General features: G+C 42.1%; 1 long non-coding RNA gene across 1 annotated transcript in view; it reads left to right on the forward strand.

Annotated features, from left to right (window-relative positions):
- Positions 1–21,574, forward strand: part of LOC115832180 — a 30,552-nt gene extending 8,978 nt beyond the window's left edge. The window contains exon 2 of the long non-coding RNA XR_004027622.1: positions 19,733–21,574. This is a non-coding gene — a long non-coding RNA (uncharacterized LOC115832180). The remainder of the gene's footprint in view (positions 1–19,732) is intronic.
- Positions 21,575–21,647: the final 73 nt, after the last annotated feature.

Consider the following 21,647-nt stretch of genomic DNA (forward strand, 5'->3'; position numbering starts at 1 on the left):
ATGACTGGGCCAAATCAAAGCAGGAGTTTTGTGGGCCAGAAGTCCAGCTCTATAAAAGGGACTACAAATACAATTTAAATAGGCAGTTGCATTAGGGATGTTGCTAAAGTTAATCACTAAGTGAACTAATGGATCCCTTAGATCATGTAAAGTTCTGGATTAGCAGAAAAAAATCCAACATTTTGTATTTATGGTGAAGTTCTAACTACAGCAGTATCCTTCCAAGTAAAAAAGTAGGCATAAACGAGAAAAGCTCAACAGGGAAAGCGTCTCATTAAGAGAAGAGTTTAGTTCCCATGTATTGGGAAAACTGTTCATATCTAACATGTCATCTGCTTCCAGATTTCCCCATGGCCAGCTTTACCTTAAAGTCTGCAACAGGTGTGCAGTTTCAGGAAGCTTGAGAGGCCCTTTGAGTTGTGAGTTGTGGACCCAACCAAGGTTCAAGGCCCCGAAGCTTGGCTGCAGTGTGGGTGGTGAGAAGAACTTGCTGTGGTGCCTACCCACAGGGTTCCAGGGCAATCTTTCTTTGATGTCCTTTCCAGAAGACCTTGTCTTCAGGTTCTAAACTGTGAAGGACTTGATTGTTCTCAGTTGGTGGATCATGGAATGTTTCTTTTTTCTGGTGAAAATATACTTTGGCATAATAATGAAAGCCTTACAGTATTTAGTTATATCAGAATTGAGGAGAGTGGGAGATACATGAGGTTCTATTTTTAAGGGCACAGGCCTCCAATAACTATTACATAAATGTTCAGTCTATGTTTTCCGCTGGGAGTGAATCTGATTCCCCGCCAATGGTAGTGCCTTTGGCCAAGGCAATCCAATCGATTCAGTTGTCAATTTCAGTTTCTTAAAATGACATTTGTTCTTTCAACCTTTCTAGAAGATTGAGGGTGATGGGGACAATGATAGTGTCATTGTGTTTGCAATACCTTGTTTAACTGCTTTAGAGTTTGCCCAGTAACATAGATTCCTCTGTTGCAGGAGACAGAGGCGCCCCAGAAAGGAAACACATTTCTAATAACATACTAGCAACTCCTCCTCGCTCAGCTAATAAGCCATCTCGCATCTCATGACTGGGCCAAATCAAAGCAGGAGTTTTGTGGGCCAGAAGTCCAGCTCTATAAAAGGGACTACAAATACAATTTAAATAGGCAGTTGCATTAGGGATGTTGCTAAAGTTAATCACTAAGTGAACTAATGCATCAGCTTTCTTACATGGGAAAGCTTCTATCTGACCAGAGAACATGCAAACTATTACAATAACATGCTGATATCCCATCAAGGGTGGAAGCTGAATGAAGTTCATCTGTAAACATTCAAATGGTTCATCATGTGGTAGAAATAAATACACCACCTGAAGCCTTCATTCTCTTCCCAGGATTATGGGTTTGACACATCAAACATTGGCTATAAACTCTTTTAGCAATTTTAGAACAATCACCTCACCAATATTTTTCATAATTTGGAGCACCGTAATGAGCTATGGAGTGCAGAGCCCTTAACAATTGAAGCTTCAAGGACTCAGAGAGGACCAAGTGGCTATCCAGGGCCTCCATGGGTCCACACTTCACGCTGAATTTATGTGCTTTCAGATACCAATTTTGTTTTTCCAAATTGGTGCACTGCACTGTTTATTAAGTAAGTCATCATAGAGGAGCTGACTTTGATCAATCTTATGGAGTTTATTGAAATTACACATCCTAACAATTTTAGTGCTGACTGACTTAGCATGAACATCCGCCAGGGCATTCCCTTGATACTCAGGTGCAGTTTTATAAGTAGGTGTTTTGATTTTAATAATGGCAGTTTGTGATGGTAACAGGATGGCAGAAAGGAGTTCATTTACTTGGAGTTCATTTTTGATGGGGATCCCACTGGAAGTGAGAAGCCCCCTTTGTTTCCATAACATGCTGAAATTATGAAGTACTTCCAAAATATATCTACTATATAAAAATATCTACTGATTTATCTTAACTACGTGACAATCTCAGGTAAAAGCAAAAAGCTCTGCAGGTTAGGCTGATTTAAATTGGGGAAGAGTTTCCTTTCCTATTAATTCATTTTGAGTGGTAACAGCATACCCCACCTGACATTTTCCTTCTGAGTTTTCAGCCCAAGATTCATCAACAAACAAATGTCGCCTTGGGATTAGCTAATGGAGTGCTTCATAAAGCAGCATGCTAGACCACTGATTGAGATACCACACTCACACTGTAATCAGCCAGACGTAGCAGAGTGCAACATCTTAGATGGAGATTGGGAGGCAAAAGGATTTCATAAGATGACAGTCTACTTGCTGAAAAATGCTGAATTTGACTGGAATTTAATAAACTTTCCACAACATGTGGGGCTTGCATAAAAGTTCATTCCCTAAGACTAACTCAGGTTAAAACTCTACCGATATGGCAGCTGTGGCTACTGCTTTTAGTGGTGAGGATGTGCCTCAGCTGCGGGGGCTGACTGCCGGCTGTAATGTGCAATGGGCCTATTGTTTTCCCCCATGCCTGATTGCCATTTTCATGAATGAACAAGGTGAAAAGTTTAGTGCAATTTGGAAGTCCTAAGGTTGGGGCTGCGGTAAGGCCAGTTTCTGCTGGTGAGAAGCCTGCTCCTGACTGCCCTCCCACGGTGCGGGCTCTGGTGCTGCATTCTTAGTGAGCTCATACAATGGTGAGATGGTCAAGGAAAAGCTTGGAACCCAGGATCTGCAGTATCCTGCAAGTCCCAGAAAACCTCTTCACTGTCTTTTAGCTGTAGGCCAAGGAAAACCTTGAGTGGTTTTTATTCTCTTGGAAACCCTTTCCACAGTCAGGTCGTGCCTTAGAGTGAAACTTTCCCCTTGAAAACTGAAGGCTTTCCATCAAAACTTTGTGACCTTTATGTGCAAGTTGCTTTAAGAGGTAAAGTAAGTCCATTTCAGACCACACTTTAGTGGGAGAGCAAAGCAAGAGATAATCTACACACCGAATGAAGGGAGAATTTCAAGGAAATTGCAAGGTTGTCAAGTGCTGGTGTAATGCCTGGGAAAAATAAGGAGGAGCTTCAGGAAACCTCTGTGGTATTATAGTCCAGGTATACTTTGATTTTTCTAAGTAAAAAGCAAACAAATACTGACTCTCTTTCTCAGCTAGAATGCTAAAGAAATCTGGACAGGGGCTTATGACTGTGAGCCATTCTGAATCAATGGACACATTGGACAATCAAGTGTTAGAGTTTAGAACCACAGGAAACCTTGGTATCACGATTTTATTAAGTGCTCATAAATCTTGAAAAAATCTCCCTCCTTGTGCATCCTTGTCCCTTGATTTTTTAACTGGTAGGATTGGAATATTACAAGGACTGATACACAGAATAAGTCCTTGTTTAATTAAACCTTCTGCAATTGATGAGAGTCCTTGAATTGCCCAGGCAATTCAATATTCTAATAGTCTATTATTATTCTAATATTCTAATATTATTCTAATATCCTAATATTATTCTAATATTCTAATATCTAATATTATTCTAATATCAAATATTCTAATATTCTGATATTATTCTAATATCCAATATTCTAATATTATATTCTAATATTATTTTAATATCCTAATATTCAGTAAATATTAGGATAAGTTAGGTAAAGGTTTAGAATGATTGATTTAGACTTTTATAGGTACCATACTTTTAACCCTTCCTATATCAGTAGAGGAATAAGCCCATAAACATTCGGGTATTTTAGAGAAATCAGAGATATTGCAGGCCTGAGTTTTGATCTTGTCAGTTTCTGCCTGCGGAGAGCACAACAGATCTCGTTCAGGGGGTCAGGAAACTCTAACGTTAACTGCTGCTCTGCAGGAAACTTCATATGCCTGTTTAGCTTAGCAGATAAGTCTTGCCCTAGTGAGTTACTAGAATAGTGTCACATAGGAAAAAGGTTCACTTTTCTGAAAATGGCCCCAGCATCAACTGGACAGTTTCAGACATGGGTACTGTTGTGTCTGGTTCAAAACCCCCACCACAGAAATGACCTTTCCACTTTCAGGCATTTGTCAGCTTGTTAAAAGAAAAACTTCAGCTGAATTAAATTTAAAGGAGTTTAATTGAGTGATGAATGATTCATGAATTGGGCAGCCCCCAGAATCACAGCAGATTTGGAGAGACTGCAGGGATGCCTCAGGGTCAGAACAAATTTATTGACAAAAAAAGGAGGTGACGTACAGGGATCGGAGGTGAGTTACAGAACAGCTGAATTGGCTACAGGTTGGAGTTTGCCTTATTTGAACCCAATTTGAATGCTCAGCAGCGTGTGAGTGGTTGAAGTATGGCTGCTGGGATTGGCCAGGACCCAGCGACTATTACAAGTGCATACTCCTAAGTTAGGTTTTCAGTCTTGCTTACTAAGTTAGGTTACAGTTCATCCACAAGACTCGAATATAGAAGTATGGAGCCCTTCTCAGGCCATATTTAGTTTACTTTAATAATTCCCCCTTTTGGTCATTTTCTCAGTTTTGAGATACTGACCAAAACTTTAGTCATTGATGTCACTATCACCATTGTAAATGTACTTATTTTGTCTGAAAACTCACTGAGAAATAGTAGAATAGTGGGTTTTGCAAAGGTAGAAACAAGGATTGAGTAGAGGGTACCTCCTTAATGCTGGAACATCCTGTTTATAAGAGAAAAACAGACCTAGTCTGTTCTAGTCTAGGATCTGTGCGCTTCTGTAAAGTCTTAGCTCGATTATGTCACATTTAGTATAAGCAACTCCATTTTTGTTTGGTTTGGTCTGTTGGGGTCTAGTGCATGAGCTCAGTCCAAAACAATGGTCTCCTATAATTTTGTTTTTTAAAAATATCCCCCTTTTGGCTGGGTTCTCACTTAAGTGAGAGTGTAACCAAAACTTAGAGCCTTAGCACCACTTTCAGTTACCACCATTTTGGGTTTCTGGTCTCGGCATGTCATTCAAAGCTTACAGTGTCCTCTTGGTCCCATATTTCTTTCAGCCGGGCTCAGGAAGGACAAGGCAGCCATCCTGGTTTTCCATGATGCCATGCTTAATTAACATTAGAGTTATATTCTCTTGAATACCAGTTGTTTTTCCAAATTAGGTGCATAGCACTGATAACTGATGGGTCATAATAGGCAATTTGAAGTAGACCGTGCATTTCGTTCAAATTGTATAACTAAAAAATTTCAGTATTGGCTGATTTACTGTGAAAATCTGACAAAGTATTTTCTTGATATTTAATTAATTTTTGTTCCACTTAGGTTAGCAATTTTATAACCTAGTCAGTCTTTTCATTAAAGTTCCAGGAATTCTTACCCAATTCAAATGATTCTGAAGTTATTAGAAGCCTACACTCCAGAGTGCTTTTTAGGGTCCATTTCATCCTTTCATGAGTCTCCTAAAAGACACAATATTCTAGGATTTTACGTGCTTGTGAAGTTTTCAAAAACTGCCTCAGCATTAAGCAATTAACTGTGGAAATGACTTTAAATACTTACAGTTAAAGGCACCATAAAAATAGTAATTTGGTTATTTCTGTGGTCTACAGTAACTTAACATAATAACCATAATTATGATTGATAGCATATACTCAGACATATTAGAAGTTTAGAAATCCCATAAAATTTTAGAACATACATTAATATAATTCACTAAATATAACCTGAAGAAGGTTAAACATTATTTCTTTGACAAGGCTTCCCATGTAATAACATGTCAAATGATCCTGTTTACCTCTCTTTTGGATGCTTCAGTGGCTCTCTGTAGCATCCCAAAGTTAAGGTCAGAAAAGACTATTTTGAATCTGAAATTTGATTTTGGGAAGCCTATCAAATATGTTAAAGGTTTAAAACACTTGGTATTATGCTTAATCAGTTTAACCATGAGGTGAGATTCTTATAAACCTTTTATCACCCTTTACAATTTTTGTAAAAGAGCAGATCAGTGCTTTAAGAAAACCATTTGTGCTTTTATTTGGATGTTCAATTTATGGAAAAACTGGATAATACCCCTTTAAATTTAGTCAATGTGTTCAAACACAGAATATTTTTACCAGATTAATTTTTAGAAACATTCCACAACTTGTTCAGACCCTTAGCTTCTTCTTATCTAATTTGAAACAATCCTTTAGCCCTCTAAACTAGGCAAAAATTTACATTTCCATCCCTTCTTATAATCTTTTACTAAAAACACATTTCACTCTCCTCACACACCTTGCATGTAAAACTATTATTTTAGTAGTTTCAATTACATGTTATAATGGTAACTCTTAGCAACTTTTACTTTTGGTGCATAAATTTCCTTTCATGAATCCTTTCACAATTAACACAGACCATCTACAACATGCTTGGACTTTCTGACTTGTCCTAAACATCCCTCTTTTTAAACAACCAGTTATTTTATTTTAGGACAAGAATTTACTATACAAGATCCTTTCCTATATAAAATCTCTTTTCTGTATAACCTTCTTTGCATAGCCAAGATGCATGGCTAATTCCACATGTTCCCAGGCCTTATCTAGAATCTAATGTCTCCAAAGTAGGTAAGTTAAACAATTTTCAAAAGTCAAAGTAGTTTATATCCTTAAAGCATTTAGCAAATCTAATATCTGACCTGTTTATATTAGACCAAATATCTTTATTTTACCAATAATCTTTAAAGCTGTTTTTATTTCCCAAAGATTACTAAGGTTATATAAACTAAGACATTACAGTTTTTACTTTCCTGACAAAATATTTGATTTAAGCACATATTTCTCTTTAGGCCAATTAATTAGAGCTCTCTTATATAAACATTACACACTCAACACATATATAACTACACAGGCAGAACAAAAGAAGACCCAGTAGTTTCTCAACAGGTGCTGGAGAGGATGTGGAGAAATAGGAACACTTTTACACTGTTGGTGGGACTGTAAACCATTGTGGAAGGCAGTGTGGCAATTCCTCAAGGATCTAGAACTAGAAATACCATTTGACCCAGCCATCCCATTACTGGGTATATAACCAAAGGATTATAAATCATGCTGCTATAAAGGCACATGCACACATATATTTATTGTGGCACTATTCACAATAGCAAAGACTTGGAACCAACCTAAATGTCCATCAATGATAGACTGGATTAAGAAAATGTGGCACATATACACCATGGAATACTATGCAGCCATAAAAAATGATGAGTTCATGTCCTTTGTAGGGACATGGATGAAGCTGGAAACCATATTCTCAGCAAACTATTGCAAGAACAAAAAACCAAACACCACATGTTCTCACTCATAGGTGGGAAGTGAACAATGAGAACACTTGGACCCACGATGGGGAACATCACACACTGGGGCCTGTCATGGGGCGGGGGAAGAGGGGAGGGAAAGCATTAGGAGATATACCTAATGTAAATGACGAGCTAATGGGTGCAGCACACCAACATGGCACATGTATACATATGTAACAAACCTGCACATAGTGCACATGTTCCCTAGAACTTAAAGTATAATAAAAAAATTTAAAAAAGGAGACCCAGTAGTTTCTATGTCTCTTAATTGGATTACTGGGTTTAGGGTGGAGTCCTTGGAAGGACAGGGCCAGGAAAGCATGCAGTTTCTAGGGCCTAATATAATAAGCAGTCACAGCTGGAAGGCAAAACCAACCTTCAAGAATTAAAGGTCTCATTTTTATACCATTTGATCTGGTATAAAGAACAGAGCCTTAGATTTTGAGAGGGATCTATCCATTTCCAATGCCTGGGGTTCCATGAAGAAAACAGGTTTTTTTTTTTGTTTTGTTTTGTTTTTCCAAAATGGGGTCTCTGGCACCTCTTATTTTTCCCAAAGAGCCCAAGGCTGTTAGAGCTTGAATATCTGCTTTTAATTAAGCTGACTTTTAACCATAGTGCTCTTTCTAAAAACTCCTTTTAAATTTCTTATTACCTGACTTTAGCCAGGCCAAATGGCCAATATTTCTGGCTTTTGAACTTTACCAGTGGTAACCTTACAGATGAAACCAACAAAGCTCATCTAAGGATATGACTTAACCACAAGTGTACTAGGTATTTTCAAAGAGATGGTAAGCAATTTTTACAAAATCTGGAATTTTTAAAAGTAGCTCAGAGAAAGGAAGATTTAAGAAGGGAAGCTAGAGGTTGTTCATGGACGGGAAGAAAATCAGGAAGTGGTAAAAGTCACACAGGTGTTAACCAGAAAGTACTCATTCTCTAAGCTTGGAATCAAACCCAGGCCACCAATGTGAAAGGACAAAACCTTAGCTACTGAGCTACAACACTGGGCAGTCTCCATTGCCCTTCCCAGAAGGAGTCTAGAGTAGTTAGTTTTGAGCTTGCAAAGCCTTTCAACTACTCAAGATAATTTTTAGAGTTTGCTGTGACATGAACCCTAAAATTCCTGTCCCCTGGAAGGCAGAGGAAAGAGAAAGTACCACCACGTAGTTACAAGGTCAAACTACCAAGGACATAAAACAAGATGGAGACCTAATCCAGTTTTTGTTTGTTTGTTTGTTTCAGGGACCTGCCGCAACACAAAAGAAAAAAAATTAATGCACTCTAGTGCATTTGTTGTTTATTTGGAATGCACCACTGTAAGTTATCTTTAGTAACATTTTGCCATTTCTGTGAGACTTTGCTGCCTCCTGGGCCTAATGTATAAGCCGGAAGGAACTTGGTTTTCCAGAAATTAAGGATCCCATTTTTACCTAAAACATTGGCTTTACTATCAGGTTTCCTAGATCAACTTAGCCAATGATTTTTTTTCCCACCTAAATGCACAACAAAAATGAAACAAAACAGTAGAATACAAAAATCCCTGCAAATTTTTAAAAGCCAAATTTTACACCCCCTGCAATATTACCATTTACGACCAGTTCCTTTCTGACCCAGGCAGATGTAAGAGTCCTCTAACTGGATCCAAGCCAGTTAATTCCCAGATCAAATCCATTCCTGGACCCAGTTCAGTTTCTGTTGTGACTTCCAAACCCAGCTTGGATCAGAAATTTGCTCAAAGAAACTGAGAGCTCAAAACACAAATCCATGGAGCTCCAAAATCCGAGAGAGAACTTACGCACGATCCCCAGCCACTCTGAACGATCAATGGACACAAATAGGTCCTGCAGTTACCTTGCTTGTTTACTCAGTACTCCTGGGGGTCGCTAGAAGCTGTACTTTGGATCCTGCTTCTGACACCATCTGTTAAAAGAAAAACTTCAGCCGAATTAAATTTCAAAAAGTTTAATTGAGCAATGAACGATTCACAAATCGGGCAGCCCTCAGAATCACAGCAGATTCAGAGAGTCTCCAGAGGTGCCTTGTGGTCAGAACAAATTTATAGACAAAAAAAAAAAAGGAAGTGACATGCAGAAATCAGAAGTGAGGTACAGAACAGCTGGATTGGTTACAGCTCGGTGTTTGCCTTATTTGAACACAGTTTGAACACTGAGTGGTGTATGAGTGGTTGAAGTATGGCTGCTGGGATTGGCCAGGACTCAGCGATTGTTACAGGTGCATACTCCTAAGTTAGATTTTCAGTCTTGTCCACCTATTAAGTTAGGTTGCAGTTCATCCACAAGGACTCAAACATAGAAGTACAGAGTCCTTCTCAAGCCATATTTAGTTTGCTTTAACAGCTTATTAAAGTGGGGTTTGTGAAAGATAAAGTAGCCCCAATATTCACCAGCATGGTACAGGTTCCCTGCTTGTCTTATCCTCTGTTTCTCATTATTTATCAAAAGGCATCACAGGCAACAGCTAGCTGGAGGGTCTGCCCTGCGGCCAGGCTGATTGTGATCTCATGGGTTCCCTCTAGTGGGCAGACCATCCCTGCTGAAAGGAGGAGGCTCCTTGGTGGACTGGGATGACTGGACAGCCTCTCTCCCAGGGCCCTGGCTGTTTGCAATGTAGGCAGACACCTTGGGGTGAAGGGTTTCTTACTCTAGGTTCTTTAGGCTGTGGTTTAAAACAAGGACAAGATGGTCCCTTTGGCTTTGGCCCCTGTAATTGTTGCAATTGAAGAGACATAAGCTTATTAGCTTTTTGTGCTTTTTCTTATTCTAGAGTCCTTTGAAAATGCTCAGCTAAAGCCACCAGTTCAACCATGTCTGTCATTCCCCATCCAAGTTCATGCTTCTTAATGCAACTGCTAAATTCGAGACAACGTTTGTTTATAAATAGAGCAGTTAATGCCATTTTAGTCCCTACAGGAAATTCTCCTTGCTGTCTTTTGAGTGCAGAATGTTTCACAAATAAGTGTTTCTAAACCAGCTCTGTAATATGAAATGGGTCCGTCCTTTTTTCACCTGCAAGACTGTCTGACAGATGGATCCTTTTTTTGTGGAAAAGACTTAGGAACTGAATTTAAAAGGTTTTCAGTGTTCTTCCAGCTTGTTGTAGCAAGAAGGTTTTTTAGGGTCTTTAATATCCCTTCGGGTTCTCTCTATTCTGCTGCTTTCATACACCTTTGAGCTTTACCAGGTCCCAAAATCAAATGAATAAATTGATAAAGTCAGAAGTTCCTGGATCATAAGCTCCTATGGGAATTTTAAATTCCCAGGTAAATGTTTGAGGATTTTCTCTTACATCAGGATAGTATCTTATGAAGGCTCTAAGTTCACCTTCAGAGCATGGAGTAAAAGTGGTTACAGCAGGCAGGCCTAGGAGTTTAGAGGGTTTCACTTTGTAAGACAGTTGTCCAACCTCTCCTTTTCATTTTCCTCAAGATGGAAAGGCACTTGAGCAAAACAATCAGTGGACTCAGGGTATTGAAGTAATGGCAAAGACAGCAAGGAGCAGTCAGAGTTAATTCAATGAGTGTGCAGTCCTCCTTCCTCTGTCCTCAGTTTGCTGATTAAGCTTTTTATTTGTCTCCTGGGAAGAAAACTTTAAGGCAGATACTCTTTGTTTAATCTTTTACATGTTTCTGCATACCAATTAAAAATGCATTCCGTTGTTCTTATGGATTGTTTTATCTTTCTATTTCTAATTTTTCCCTGCAAATAAACAATTTTATCCAAATTAAAACTTCTCAGCCAGGCATGGTGGCTCATCCCTGCAATCCAAGCACTTTGGGAGGCTGAGGGGGATGGATCACTTGAGACCAGGAGTTCAAGACAAGCCTGGGCAACAGGGCGAAACCCCATCTCTACAAAAAATACAAAAATTAGCTGGAGGTGGTAGTGTGCACCTGTAATCTCAGCTACTTGGGAGGCTAAGGCAGGATAATCCCTTGAGCCCAGGAGGCAGAGGTTGCAGTGAGCCGAGATCGCACCATTGCACTCCAGTCTGGGTAACAGGAGTAAAACTCTGTCTCATCAAACAAGCAAACAAATTTACGCACTGCGGCTGTAACTCTAAATTATTTTTGGTAAGGTTTCACCCATTTCTCCAGAAAAGCCCTGGTTCTGGGTCCATAGTTCACATACAAGAAATTGACTAGAGTCCCAGATGGGGGAGTTCTAAGCTCCTTGGATCCCAGTGAACTCATGATTCCCTATCTCCTAGGAACCCTACCTACCACACCCAGTTCAGTTTCTTCGTGACCCAGCCAGACATCTGAAACCTCTATAGGATCCAGTCCAGTTTAAAGATTTCTGAACCCAGTCTGGATCAAATTTCCCAAATAAGCTCAGAGAGCTCAGAACCCGAATGAGTGGAGCTCAGAATCTGAGAGGGCTCGACCCACCGTCCCCAGTTCCAGGGGATCAGTGGGCACAATGGGCCTGGTGGGTGCCTTTGCTTCGCCACCCCCTGCTCCTGGGGGTCACTATGCTCCTCTTTGAGTTTCTTCACATTCACCAATCTGTTAAAAAGGAAAAACCTCAGGCAAGCTTAAATTTATCAGGTTTATTTAAGGGGAAAAAATCTTGCAAGCTGGGCAGCCCTTAAAACTAGAACAAGTTCAGAGAACTCCTGCCTGCCACATGGTCAGACAGCATTTATGAACAGAAAACCAACATGGAGCAAAAAGAACAACTAAGTTGGCTACAGCTCAGTGTTTTATCTCACTGGGTCGGCTGGCTGCCTACTATGACATAAAGCTCAAGCCTTAACTAACCCAAACTCAGCTATTTGTTGCCTTAGTATACTCTTGTGGAAATTAGTGACATTTGGCATGAGTGACTCCATATTGGCTTGGTCTGCTGGGTGCAGGAGAGGCGCCTGATCCAAATCAATGGCTCCTACAAATGTTACTGAAGAGTTCTAAGGAGGGGTCCTGAGGTGGCTGTGGCCACGAGGGCCCACTTGAGGCTGAAGACGGGAAGCGCACACATTCTTATATTCTCCGTTCTCTGCAGCTGGTGTTTGCTTATTCCTGGGCTGGCCACCACCTTTTGTATTTGCTGTAGCTTTTTGCTTTATTTTTCAAATTATGTTATTAAAAATTAACTATGTACTCTTTGACCCAGTCATTCCACTTCCGTGTATTTTACCCAGGAGAAATGAAGATACACATACACAGGAAGACTTGTAGAATGTTCACAGCAGCCTATTCACCACAGTCAAGACCTGAACACAAGTCAAATGCCCACCAATAGGAGAATGAATCAAAAAATTAATACCTTTATACAGTAGAGTATTATTTATTAATAAAAAGGAAGGAATACATGCAGCAATACTATGTTAAGTGACAGAAGCCAGACTCAAAATAGTACATGTACGACTTTTCCACAGGATGTTTGAGATCAGATAAAACTAATGTATGGTAATAAAAGTCAGCACAGTCATTGGGTGAGGGTGGGGTTGACTGGAAAGCAACCCCAGGAGATTTCTTGGCGTGATGAAATGTCCTCTAGCTTGTTTGAGATGGTGGCCGTACAGGTTGTGAAACTGCGAAAACCCATTAAACTCAACACGTAAGATCTGTAAACAGAAATTATTATAAGGTTAAAATTAACTACAAAATGAATATGTGGTTTGTATAAAACACGCAACAATCCAAAAATGAATAGAGAAAAAGTTAACAACCCACCCACCCTCTTTGGACTTCCCTGAGGCAATTGCTATTACTGTTGTTTGTGTACAGAACTGAAGGCCTGTTACTATCCTGCAAAAACTCTTGTTACTATTCAAGCATCACGCCTGTAATCCTAACAATTTGGGAGGCCAAGGTGGGAGAATCACTTAAAGCCAGGGGTTCAAGACCAGCCTGGGCAACACAGTCTCTACAGATTTTTAAAAAATATATTAGCCAGGCATGGCAGCACGCAGCTGTAGTCCTAGCTGCTTAGGAGGCTGAGGCAAGAGCAAGGCTTGAGCCCAGGAGTTTGAACCTGGGTGACAGAGTGAGATTCTGTCTCTAAAACCAAAAACAAAATGAAATTGACATTGAAACTTTCAGTTCAAATTTAGGCTTGTAATATTTTATGTAACTCCTTTGGTCTCAATAAAAAAAAATTTGAAAACAAGAAAGATTCTAGGAAGATAATTAGATAAGTGAAATAGTGACATTCAATAGGTTTTAAATATAAAGTTAGAAACACCTTCCAAAAATTAGATAAAAATGATGAATAAATGGAAAATAACATAAAAGATAAAAGGTTTAGAAAATCAACCCATAAAAGATGAAAGGTTTAGAAAATCCACCCATGAATCAACCCAACATTGAACAGTAAGTGAAGTCTCATATATTCTAGTTGACTTCCAGTTACTGTATGAAACTTTTTTTCATTTATTAGACATGTAGGGAACAGACTGACCACTGAGCTGAGACATTCTCAGACAATCACAGCGTTCAATCACAGACAATCGCAGACATTCTCAGACAATCACAGTGTTGTGCCTTCTTAGCTACAGCCCCGGACTCCACCACAGCTGGTGGGAAGTTCAGCCAGTTCCATTTCAGACTTGAAGGGCCAGGACACCCAGATGGCAAAGACTGTCCTCATGCCCACTAAGGATGAGTTGTGAAGCAGACATTCACGAGAAAGGGAAAGGAGACATGCTGACAATCACATCCACACAGCTCTTGGACAAGGAAACTAGGATGCAAATAATAACAGCATCCTGGAAAAAGGAGGTGCTGCACTAGAAAGGAAGACGGGAACCCACTTTTAAATATTTTATTCCCGACGAAACATGAGACAATGAAACAGGAGCACTTGTTAACTCAAAGAAGCACTGAAAATATGCCCCCTTCCTCAAAACTCTTTTTTAGAAGCCACTAGAGCACGCAATCCAGAAAAACAAACAAACAAACAGAAAAAAAAACAGAACAAACAAAGGAACAGCAAGATCTGGATGCAGGAGTTGGGGGTGGGGGGGGTGGGGTACTGGTACAGGACATGGGCTACAGTCAGTCTCAGGATGCCTGCAGCCTGGGCAGCCAGAGGCCCTGTGCAGCAGGGCAGAGGTGCTGGGGCACAGTAGGGTTGACAGAGTCTGCAGGATGAGGCACCTTATAAAGGATATGGCCATGTACTTGACAGGTCTAATGCAGCATTTTGAAAAAATAAAGAAAGATCAGTGCATCAAAATCAAGCAAATTTTAAAATGAAGTCATCACTAACTCTAAACAAAACAAGAAGCTAGACTAGGAAAAAAACTCACCATATACTACTGTTGCGTTTGCAGTGTAGTACATAGTCTTAATAGACTACTAATGTATAATAATAGACTGTAAAATTTATCAATATTTTACTACATCCATACTGGGAGATTGGAGGGTTGGGGAGAAAGGGAAAATGCAGAGAAGGGGGCTGGCACAAGGAGTAAATCTTCATCTGTCCTGACACACACTCCGCAGGGCATATCAGAAATTACTCATTGGGCAATAGCTGTGCAAGCGTATTATTTGGAAGCACTTATTAATGTGTTTGGTATTTCCACTCTTGTTGGATGCGTGCAGCAGGCCCTCTTCAGGTGCAGAAGGAGAGGTCTATTGTCTCATCTTTGTACACCCAGCACCGCCAGGGTGTCTGCAGAAGGCAGGGCTTAGTGAGCTAATGAACAGGCAAATACATTCACGTCCTTGGATATCCCTCTGCCACCTTCAGGGAGCAGGGGTCTGTGTTCAGGGAACCTGCTCCTAAGATAGTTGGCTGTTGTCTACCCCACCTCCACACACACACACCTAGGCTGGACTTACCCTCTCAGGCCCCAAAGGTCAGGCCAGGTAGGGCTGGGACAGCTTCCCTAGCAGGCCCTGCTGGCTAAGGAAGCAGGGATGTAGGCTGAGGAAAAGAAAGAGGGAGACACGGGGGTTGCAAGCTCTGATTTCAGGTCCAGGCTGGGGCCCTGACGGCTCATACTGGAGATGGGTATCATGCTTGCAAAGTTCTACAGGAAACAGGAACATGGGCACTGTGTCCCTGGGCTGCCTGGGTCCTCCCTGCCAAGTCCAGTTCTGCTTAGACTCACACGCGGCCATCTCTCCATTTATAGGGTTGCTCCAGTGAGTTCAATTACAGCACTGATTCCCTGTGCTGAGGGTTCAGGACAGGCAAAGAGCTGCCCTTGACTTCTGGGATTCTTAGGTTCCCCATGGCATTGATACTGTGGACTTGTGAAATTTCATTTCTGGTAAGATTGCATAAATCCCAATGAGGTCACTGTATTAGTTCGTTGTCGCATTGTATAAAGAACTACCTGAGACTGGGTAACTTATAAGAAAAGAGGTTTTGATTGGCTCATGGCTCCACAGGAAGCATAGCTGGGAAGGCCTCAGGAAAGTTTCAATCATGGTGGAAGGCAAAGGGAAAGCAGGCACATCTTACATGGCCAGAGAAGGAGGAAGAGGAGAGAGAGATGGGAGGTGCCACACACTTTTAAACAACCAGATATCATGAGAACTCACTATACCAAGAGCAACAAGGGGGATCTGCCCACATGATCCAATCACCCCCCACCAGGACTTTCCTCCAAAATTGGGGATTACAATTTGCGGTGAGATTTGGGCGGGGACACAAATCCAAACCATATCGGTCACCTTCTAATGAAATGCTTATTAATGAGGTCGAGAGCTTTGCAATTGGTGCAGAGGGCATACACCTGGGAGAGTTTTTTCTATAAGGACTTTTTGCTGAAGCTTCCTGAAAGTATTGGTGTCTTCATGTTGTAATGGGTGGGCCACTGAGTTCAACCAACATTTAAATAAGCACTTGTTATGTGTTGGCCTGGATGAAAAAGGCAGAGTCCCTGTGCTCCAGAAGTTCAGAGTCAGGGAAGGGAGATGGATGTGTCCAGTCCATTCATTCTCTTGATAAATGTGTACTGAGCACCTAGGATGTGTTGGACACTGTCCCAGACACTGAGATACAGCAAAGAACAAAATTTCAGAAAAACACCACATAGGACTTACATGACTGGGAACAGACAATAAGCAAAATAAAGATGGGAATTATCAGCTATATGAAATGGAGAAAAATTAAGTAAGGGAGAGGAGAAGGAGAGTTGAGGGAGGTTGCATTTTAAACAGAGTGGTGAGGGAAGCTTCATGATAGAGTGATAACTGAGCAGAACCCTACTGAAGGGGGAGTCAAGTACACCCAGGGGAAGGGCACACGACGGGGAGGAGCATCTGGTGGGAAGGGCACGCCTGGATGAAAAGTACAACTTGGGGAAGGATGTACCTGGGGAGTGAGTGTACCTCAGGAAAGGGTGCACCTGGGGAGAGGGAGCACCTGGGGGAAGGGTACACCTGGCAAGTTGGTACACCTGGGAGAAGGTTCACCTGGGGAGTGGGTGCACTTGGGAAGAGGGTACATCTGTGGAGAGGGCACAGCTGGGGGAAGGGTACACCTGGGGAGGGGGTGTACCTGGGGAGTGGGTGCATCTAGGAAGAGGGTGCACCTGGGGGAAGGGTGCACCTAAGGAGTGGGTATACCTGGGGAAATGGTGCACTTGGTGGAAGGGTACACCTGGGGAGAGGGTGCACCTGGTGGAAGGGTATACCTGAGGAGTGGGTGCACCTGGGGAGAGGGTGTACCTAGGGAGTGGGTACACTTGGAGAAAGGGTGTTCCTGGGATGTGGGTGCACCTGGGGGAAGGGTGTACCTGTGGAAAAGGTGCACCTAGAAAGGGTACACCTAGAGGAAGGGTGTACGTAGGGGAAAGGTACACCTGGGGAGTGGGTGCACCTGGGGAGTGGGTATACCTGGGGAACGGGTATACCTGGGAGAAAGGTACACCTGGGAAGTGGGTGCACCTAGGAGATGGACACACCTGCAGGAAGGGTTCATCTTGGGGAGGGATTGTCTCATCTCCCTATCCTTTCCCTCCCCTTGTCATTCAAACCTCTAAAACACAAGCTTTTCTCAACTCGGGGCTTGGGGACAAGGTTCATAGAGTCAGTAACCATTAGAAACAGTATGTAATCATTTGTGTGTACTGCGTACAGTGGCATTTTTCTCTAGTGAGACAATTTGTGACTTTAGATTGAGCTTTTTCCCAAAGATTGAGAATCCTGGGATGTTTATTCAATTTCACTCATGAATGCAATGGTTTCTTAAAGAATACATTTCCAGAGGAAGTGATGGTCAGAGACACTTGCTAAGCTTCTAACAGAAGCTTGCAGCCCTAAGGCTGCCTGCCTTCTCCTGGAGGTCATACCCAGATCTATGCTGGACACCCAGGTCGTGCAAAGCTCAGATGTCAGCAGGGCTGCCTCTGCCAGCTGCTTTCATGGAAGCTGAGGCACAAGCCTGACAACTTGTTCACTTGTAGCTGACTTCATGCTTTTTGCTTTAGCACATACTTGAGAGAATGTTTCAGTTGGAGTCCAATCAGACCAGCCATCCTACTTTGCCATTTTATCCCAACCTCAGCACATACACAGGAAAGTTTTAGCAGTTCAAAAGAACATTTTTAGTCATTTGGCAGAAGCAGTATGCCAATTTGCAACTTTGCTGGAAATTTCCCAATATGCAATCTCTGCTAATGAGCTCATTACAAAACTTCTCGTGGCCTCCCTGGGGGATTGTACTAGGAAGTAGATGTATCCAAGGCACTAATGTTGTTTCTAGATATTTTATTTTTATTGTGATTGTAAAAGAGATCTTTGTTCACTTTATTTTGTAAAGGGTTATTGCAAATATATATACATGCAACTTATCACTGTGTTTATTTTATATCCAGCCACTTTATTCTCTTACTATTATTCCTAAATACTTGCTACCTCTTTGAGGAATGCCCATATTTTTCTGCCCTGTGGACATCACTTCTTGACCAATAAATTGGGAGTTCAGTGCTGGATTCTGAGCAGGGAAGTGATGTGTGCCTTCTAAGCAGAAGCTCTCTGGGTATCTATTACTGCTTTTAAAACCATCCCACTATAATCCCAGCACTTTGGGAGGCTGAGGCGTGCGGATCACGAGGTCAGTAGATCAAGACCATCCTGGCTAACATGGTGAAACCCCGTCTCTACTAAAAATGCAAAAAAATTAGCCAGGTGTGGTGGTGGGTGCTTGTAGTCCCAGCTACTTGGGAGGTTGAGGCAGGAGAATGGCGTGAACCCAGGAAGCAGAGCTTGCAGTGAGCCAAGACTGCATCACTGCACTCCAGCCTGGGCGACAGAGCAAGACTCTGTCTCACAAAAAACAAAACAAAACAAAACAAAAAACACCATCCCAACACAGAGTGGCTTAAAATAATGGTTCATTACGACCTAATGGCCCTGTGGACTGGGTGCAGTAGTTCTTTCTTGGGTTTCTTATGTGGTTGTAGTCAGTTTCTGGCTGCAGCTGCACACCACCTGAAGGCTCAGCCGGGCCAGATGCCCAAAATGGCGGAGTCACACAGTGAGCAGTGGATTCTGACTGTCACCTGGAGCCTCAGTGGGGGCTCTTCACTGGAGCACTCACATATGTCATCTCCACATGGCTTGGGATTCTCACAGCCTGACAGCTAGATTCCAGGAGGGAACATTATCAAGAGATCCAGGCATCTTACAAGCCCAGCCTCAGAAGTCCTAGAATGTTGCTTCCATCAGAATCCATTGGTTAAGCAAATCACTAAGGTTAGTCCAGACTTTGTTAGTAAGACAAAGGCAAGATTCCAGTACTTGGTGTAAGAATCATCCAGAACATACAGGGAAGAAAGGAACTGATGGTGGCTATCTTTGGAGACTATCCATACCAAGCTTTAAAAACCATCACCTGGTTCTGCAAGCTCCTTTTCCTTGGCCATGAGGCCAGCGTGTCCCAGGTAAGGGCTGCTAGAACTGGCTGGACTGATTCATTCATTCGGGCACGCATTTTAAGTTAATAAACACTTACTGAGTTTCCACTGAGTGCATACATGATGGAATCAAACCAAACCAAGGCCCTCTTCAGATATACTCGCTATACTCATGTCTAGGGCATAGCAGGGATAGTGGGGGCAGGCTGTGCTTGTTAGGCAGATGAGTTTAGAACTACAGAGTGATGAAAATATTAACACCTATGTAGCACTTACTATATGCCAAACACCATTTTACATACTTTACACATCGTGCTTTATAGCAGAACCTGAGAAACACGCTCATCAAGTCCAGGAAATAAATAGAGGTATCAGCTATCACTTTTTTATTGTAAAATTTTTTAGTAGTGCAATAAAATAAAAACAAAATAGAATACATAATTATTAAGAGAGAAGACATAAAACGTTACTATTTTCAAATACAATGATTTTGATCGGCAGAAGTCTCAAGAGAATAAACAGAAAAATTCCTAAAATTAGTAAGTAAAGCCCTAGCTCCATCACGTACAAGCCTTATGAGCTTAGGTCACTCACTTCCTCTCTCTTCTCTCATCTGAACCTCTGTAGGGCCCTGGAAATGGGGAATCTCCTGCCTTGACAGCTCATCAGTACGTTTGAAAAGCCAACGAGAGTGGATATGATAGAAACTGCAATCACAAAGCACTTTGGAGAGTGTGAAGATTGGTGCTCACAGCAGAAGTTAACACACTGATGCTGTGATCACTGTTCAGTAGGTGGAATGGTCCTTAGCGATCCTTGAAGAGTAGCTGCGACTGGAAGACACAGAATGGACAGGGTGGATCACGCAAATGAAAAGATGGGCTCCAACATTCAGTGGAAGGAACTTATGGTTGGTTCCCCCATTTTTTTGTTGGTGGTGGTGGTTTATTTTCATTCCCCATGCCCTGTCCTTCTGATGGTACTCACTGATTTGGCTCTAGAGCACAAGTCTATGTCGCATGCAGTCCTGGAGTGACAATCAATTGAGGCATTTCCTGGGCGAGGAGCTGGGACACGGGCCAAGCCAATCAGACTCTGGTTCCCCCAGGACGCTGAGTCTTAGTGGAGCCATGCCAAGACGGAAACAGCTGACCTGCTGTGCTGCTGCCACGGTTCCCTGAGGAGTGTCCCCCAGTTCCTAAGAGGGTACTGTCTGCACGCTGGCTCTTATGGGTTGATTTTGCACTTTTTCTTTGATTCTGAGAGCTACCTACATCCTCTCCAATTCTTGCTCCAGTCAACCAGACACAGTTTCTATTGCTTGCAGTAGAAGAAATGCCCATGCAGAGGGTCAAGGCTCTTGGGAAGATGGGGAGTGGCACGTGTTCTCATGGTGTTCACAGCTGTACATGAGAAAAACCTCATTGCCTTCGCACGACAAACCCAAGAGGGAGGGGGTTCCTTTCCCCATTGTGCAAATGGAAAAACTGAGGTTCAGAGGGGAAATTGATCGCTCAGTGTCACAGCCAATGAATGACAGAGGGAAAGTTGTGATCCAGGGGTGAGTCCGGGTTCCACAGTGTGTAGACGAATTTCTTCAACCCCTTCATCATGTGACAAGAGCCACAAGGTCTCCAGGCCTCCTGGACACGACAGGTGTTTGCTCACAAACTGAAACTTTCTCTGCTGGGTCACACCCTCCTCTGCCCATCCCTATTCTTGGTGCAGGGCATGAGCTGGACCCTGGAAGACCTATAGGTATTCAACTTTCAGAAAGCCTTGGCGAGGTCTAGTGATGAAATGATTTTGTCATTTGGCATGTTGACAAAAAAAATTTGAACTTTGCGGCCACAGTTTCATTTCTATAAATCACTTCATTCTTATCCTAATCCTTCCCCAACCGTTTGTCAAAATTCCCATCAAATATTTTTCCACTTGGAAGACTGATTTTTAACACCCATCCCCCACCCCCACCAGGCCACGGTGTGGACATTTTTCATTCCTAAAGTCAGGAGGCCAGAGACATTTCCAAGAGAGATCAAAGCACTTGCTGGTCACGTTGGAAAATGAGAAGGGAGGATAAGGGTGTGAAGGGGCATCCTGCCTCGAGAAGGGACCTCCTCCAAGTGAGTTAAGAGATGTGGGCCAGGAGGGCTGAGCAGTAGCATCCACTGGGAAGCCCTGAGCTCCAGGCCCAGCCCTGTAGCTTCCTCACTGGGCAAGCCCTTCCTGCTGGCCTCGGAGGACATGGACCATCTTCCCGGGCTTGGCTGTGTATCCCAGCGGCACCATGGAGTAGCCAGGGCCCTTGGCCAGGCCACTAAACTACATTGTACCCCCCTTGTCATCTGTTGCATGCAGGCATCAGAATTTACCTTTAAGGAAGTCTTCTCAAACTTGAGTCACTTAGTTTTCATGGCATATTTATACACTATATGTGTGATTATTAAAAGTTTCCTTTAAATCAAATTATTGCCTTTGTTTAAATATCTTTCTTTAACTTGCACGTATCATCACTGAAGATGGAAAACCAGTATCACAT

This window comes from Nomascus leucogenys, chromosome 21, assembly GCF_006542625.1.
Source record: "Nomascus leucogenys isolate Asia chromosome 21, Asia_NLE_v1, whole genome shotgun sequence".
In the NCBI taxonomy this organism is placed as follows: Eukaryota; Metazoa; Chordata; class Mammalia; order Primates; family Hylobatidae; genus Nomascus; species Nomascus leucogenys.